Source organism: Xiphophorus hellerii, unplaced genomic scaffold, assembly GCF_003331165.1.
Source record: "Xiphophorus hellerii strain 12219 unplaced genomic scaffold, Xiphophorus_hellerii-4.1 PGA_scaffold_84__1_contigs__length_63317, whole genome shotgun sequence".
In the NCBI taxonomy this organism is placed as follows: Eukaryota; Metazoa; Chordata; class Actinopteri; order Cyprinodontiformes; family Poeciliidae; genus Xiphophorus; species Xiphophorus hellerii.
The window spans coordinates 51,443-56,432 of record NW_022587659.1 but is presented as its reverse complement, the minus strand read 5'-3'; the positions used below and the strand labels follow the sequence as shown (position 1 = coordinate 56,432).

General features: G+C 36.8%; 1 long non-coding RNA gene across 1 annotated transcript; it reads right to left on the bottom strand.

Annotated features, from left to right (window-relative positions):
- Positions 1–697: 697 nt before the first annotated feature.
- LOC116716730 (uncharacterized) lies at positions 698–3,473 on the bottom strand. Its single transcript, XR_004338609.1, has 4 exons — positions 3,274–3,473; positions 2,268–2,362; positions 841–934; positions 698–719 (listed from the first exon to the last, which is right to left on the bottom strand). It is a non-coding gene; the product is annotated as an uncharacterized LOC116716730 (long non-coding RNA).
- Between the last annotated feature and the right edge of the window lie 1,517 nt (positions 3,474–4,990).

The window sequence follows — 4,990 nt, the reverse complement described above, 5'->3', positions numbered from 1 at the left end:
TAAAAATGCTGTATATACCAAACATGACTTAATTTGATGCCTTGAAATTGGGCTTCTATCTTTTAAGACCGTGGTGTCAAACTTCAGTCCTGCAGCTTTTAGGTGTCTCCCTGCTTCACCACACCCCTGGCTCCTATATTATATTAATATTTGATATAAAGCTCAAAAAAGTTTTTTACTTTTAAACTGGCACTCGGAGAAATATCATATCCCTTGCAAGCACCCAGACTCCTCTCTCAATGTTTTCATTGCACACTTAGGTATTTTAATCAATCCCATTGTTCCAACTTTGTAGGAACAATTTGCCTTCTAGTGTTTCAAAATGACAGCCCACAAGTTCATAAAGAAATGTCTATAAAGACATGCATGAGTGATATCAGTGGAAGAATATGGGGGAATTTTACTGCCACAGTCGAAAGCAGGATTTCAGACTGAAGGAAACAAACGCACCCAGTACAACACTTTTATTCTATTGGCTGAGAGGTTGCCAGGCAACGGTACTTTTTCTTCCAAGAGAGCAGAAAAGAATTTGCATGCGAGCAGAGAGGTTTGATCCGAGCAGAGACCAATTCTGAGCAGACTCCAGTTCATCTTTCAAATGCCGGATCTCGTTGTGGGCCATGGCCAACCTGCGGGAACCTTCTTCCACATCCCGCTCCAGTCGGGAACACTCCTTCTCCAAACGTCTTGGTTCACACGGCCAAAGGTGTCTCCCCACCCTGGAAGGGGATGAAGACACATGCTACCAAAATGGACAAATCTGAAGCAATTTAAATGTTTGCAAATAACAAAAAGACTTGAGTAAAAATATCCAAAAACAAGCTGAGACAGAGACAACACCTTGAGATACGATCTGGAGAAAGATGCATGAGTGGTGTTGGACCTTGAACTTCTGTCATGCAAAGTTTATCTGCTGCTGGCAAGATTAGTATCACTGGAAAAGGCAAAACAAAAGTGATGTTAGAGAATAAAAAAACTGGCATGCAGAAGATGCCCACAAAGTCAGTTTCATGATCATCCAAATGACAAAAAAACAGTTTCATAGTTTGTTAGTCCATGCAGAATACAATGCTGCTTAGTATGAAAGTGCTGTTACAAGATCAATAAAGATATTTTACAGATTTTCTCAGTCGCTTCGGTGCATTTCTCGAATCATTCTCAACATTTGCAAAACGGTAAACACATTCTCAAAACAGTTTGTACAAACAGAACACCATGGATTACCTGCAAAAACCAATGTCTTTCTCAAAATCCTTAGCTCATTCTCAAAATTAAATATCTGTGTCAGTGAACACGTCAAAGCCTCAATAAGACAAGTCCTTATTTCATCGAGTACAAATAAGACAGTCAAACTGATTAGTAATGTTGTCAATACAAGAGTATCCTGTCCAGTCCCTTGTCTTTTCATTGTCAGAAACGTAACATCGTCTTGTGCTCCAGCTATACAGTATAATCTATATACCGGACAGTTGATGGTTCATGAGATGCAACTTTGAGCTACTTCAGAAAATTGCTCGATCTTTGGTTGAGCTGATGCCTCACACATTTTGAGAACGTCAGGATTCACCTGGGAGCAATGTACCAACTCAGGACAGACTTAGTAAGAAAAGACTAATGAAAATGTATAGAAATATGCCCAATATATTATTACAACTTTGCATGTTAAGACTTTTGCTTAAATGTTGTTTAGGTTGAGATGATTCAAGAGATAACTACACATTTCAGTCAACATGACATAAGCAACAGAAAAGGTAGGAAAAAGTAGAGAACTGTACATAATCACTTTCATGGATATATCAAAGCATTTCAACTGGTTGAAAGAAATGAGAAACTGCTTTTCTTGATGTGCATGAGAGACGCAATAATACGAAGGTTGGGCAAGTAGCTTTGAGAATTACAGTTCTGTTCTGAGAAATGCACCAAAGTAATTGAGAAAAACTGTAATACTGGACAAATGTTCTGAGAAAAGAAAGTTATCCAAACCAACCGAGCTCTATGTTAAAAATCCCCCAAACACTCATCAAAACCTGGTACTAGCTTAGTGAGCTATTAGTTTTTAATATTGAGCTGACTTGGCTTGGATAGTTTTGTTTCCCATCCATAAATTAAATCAGAATTTGAAAACTGTATTTTATTTACACAAGTTTTCTTAGTGTGATATTTTTTTCTCGCATTTTTAAAGGGAACACAGAAGCAAAAACAGAAGAAGTCTGTAAGAGGGCTAAACATGTTTCCTTAGCACTGCAGTTAGAAGCTCGTATACATACAGGTACGAAGGTGTGCTTGCTCTGCAAAGTCTTATGGAGTCCAAATATTTCTTCCAGGAGCTTTGTAAAGGTCGTGGGGACCTCTTGTGGGTGGGCTGCAAAATTACAATTAATACCAGAAATTATTCATATAATAATCAAGAAAAAGGAAAACATATAAACTTTACCGCTGCAACCTATCATTCAATCAATCAAATGCAAAGTGCTTTAATGGGGTTAACAGCTTAAGATTAATTATGCAAACAAAATGTTCAGTCTACTACAGATAAAGTAAAATAATTACTAAGCAAATCCAACTAAAATATATAAATTGTAAAATTGAGGAAACAGAGTATGTAATAAGTATGTATTGTAAAGAGGAAATAATTTAGAAATATTACAATTCTAAATTTGTAAGATTTTACTTCATTGTAAGAAAAACAAATATTACCGGTAACTGAACAAAAAATCTTTGTTTTATAAAATTGTAAAGACTCAAAAATAAAAAAAGGGCTTAGATCATATTAAAAATGCAACAAAACCAAACAAAAATAAAGCTTCAAAAAAATTATAAATGTTCTAAAGATGAATATCATAGTCAGCATATCTAATTCAACATTTAGTTTAGGTTTTTACATGAAAGAGTCACAAAAATCCTTCTCATGTGACCTGAATCATCATAGTCAGAGGATTTTGACTATGACTAATTAATACTTTGAAAAAGCAATTAAAGCACCTTAAAATTAGTTCAAAAATGCACTTGTCACTCCCGCAGAGACTTTAGAATCAGAGTGGTGTGAACTCACTTTTTGGTCTTAATCAGCATTATAGACAAATGTTTATAATGGTCAGGTTGCAGACCAGTGCAGCAGAATTCATTAGAGTCTCAGCACTGGACTGGACTGAGATAAAAACACATTCTACTCCAATAAATCTCACTTTTTTACCTTGACAGTTTTTATCTGTGAAGACTTTAAAAATTAAACCCACACACCAAACGAAATAATAGTACTACTGTTTCACCAACCGACATATGACGGGGTTCAGTGGTTCTGCGTGGGTCCTCAGTCGACTCTCTGGGTCTCCATCACCAGGATCCTGATTCATCTCAAGCAGGGAAGCCCTCTCCACCAGGAGATACGCCACCTGCTCACTGGGGGAGCTGTGAATCAGCTCAGTGAGACCCTGCTGGTACAACATTTTAGCAACTTCATTTATCTGGGAATCTGGAAGAAAGGAGTAGGAGAGGTGGATGTAATTTGGATGTACTTTAACTCATAATCATTATATTTCTGGGGTTAAAAGTGTTTTGGTGATTTGGTGTTACATGAAGACAGATATTGATAGCAAAAGCAGCACATGTTGCATCAATAAAGTGCTACATTTAATAAAAAAAAAAAAATGATTAGATAATTTCACTTTTACAAGAAGTTTGTGGGTTTTTAAAAAAAATGAACGTAGATGATTTTTGTTTTTAAGTACCGTATGTATAATCACGTTCTGTGGTAGTAATGACAGCAAGAGAGCGATATTAAGTTTGAACCGCAGTGATTTGTCCGGTGGTCCCTGAAGGCGTCACAGGTTACCAAACTGTTCGGTACGTCAAGTTGTTTGGGTGACGTGTTGATCATTTCTCCTACCTTTTTTTTCTTCCACAACTTAACTAAAAACAAAACAAGAATCCAAAAGGGGTGGATGATAATTCTTAACATATTTTAAAACTCTCTTCTGAACTGAGTTTAATCAAATTCGGCTTTGCACATCAAGAGACTGTTATGTTTTTTTTTTATTATTTCCACATTCTTCCATGCAAATAGACTCAGTTAGATGGAAGCTCATGTATAAATACAAATGTCTAGGTCCAACCATAGTCTTTTATATTTAGTTCTGAACACCGATATGTCATTGTTCTATTTCATTGTTGAAGGAAAGCGAGCATCTGCATCAGTCCTGGTTTCTCTTTCATCTGTTTAACCATCAGCTCTGACCAGCATTTCTGTCTTTGCTAAGCAGGCCCACAGAATAAAGCTGCCACCAGGGTGGGGATGATGTGCACAGGGCTATGTGTTGCCAGTTTAAATAATATTGCACACTTAAACACCTCCATGCATTTCAAAATCCAAATGTATATTTTCAGTTTATTACTCCTGTAAAGTTAAAATAAATAGCCATAACACCTATATGATGTACGGTAAGCCAATTACAAAAAATGTAAGTATCTTACACACATAGCATAGGAATGATTAAGCATCTGGTGATGACATGTTGGTAACGGGGTCCCTATCATATACAGAACTCTTACTTTATGTTGCTGTTATTTTGTTACTCTAACTGTGGTTATTGCAGAAGACTCTTGGATGCACAAGCGCTGTGTGTGAGGTTCGGGGTGAATACCATTAGAGATGCCGTGTGTTTTTCAACAGTCAATAAAGCTGACTTATAAAAGATAAAACTAAAGCTCGTCCATTCCACAGTCCCCATTTAAAATCTGCTCAGGGCTAAAAAAAAAAGGCTTGGCTCCAATTTACCCATTTAAAGACAAACTCCAAGGATTTTCTGCTTTATTCATTTTTATTTTAAAAGACTGAGAACATCCCTGTAAAGAAATCAAAATGGTCAGCAAGGAATTCCCAGGAATGAAAGGGAACCAGGATGGATGGATGGGTGGATGGATGAATGAAGGGAACCAGGATGGATGGATGAAGGGAACCAGGCATGGATGGATGAGTTCATCTGGGTCAGAA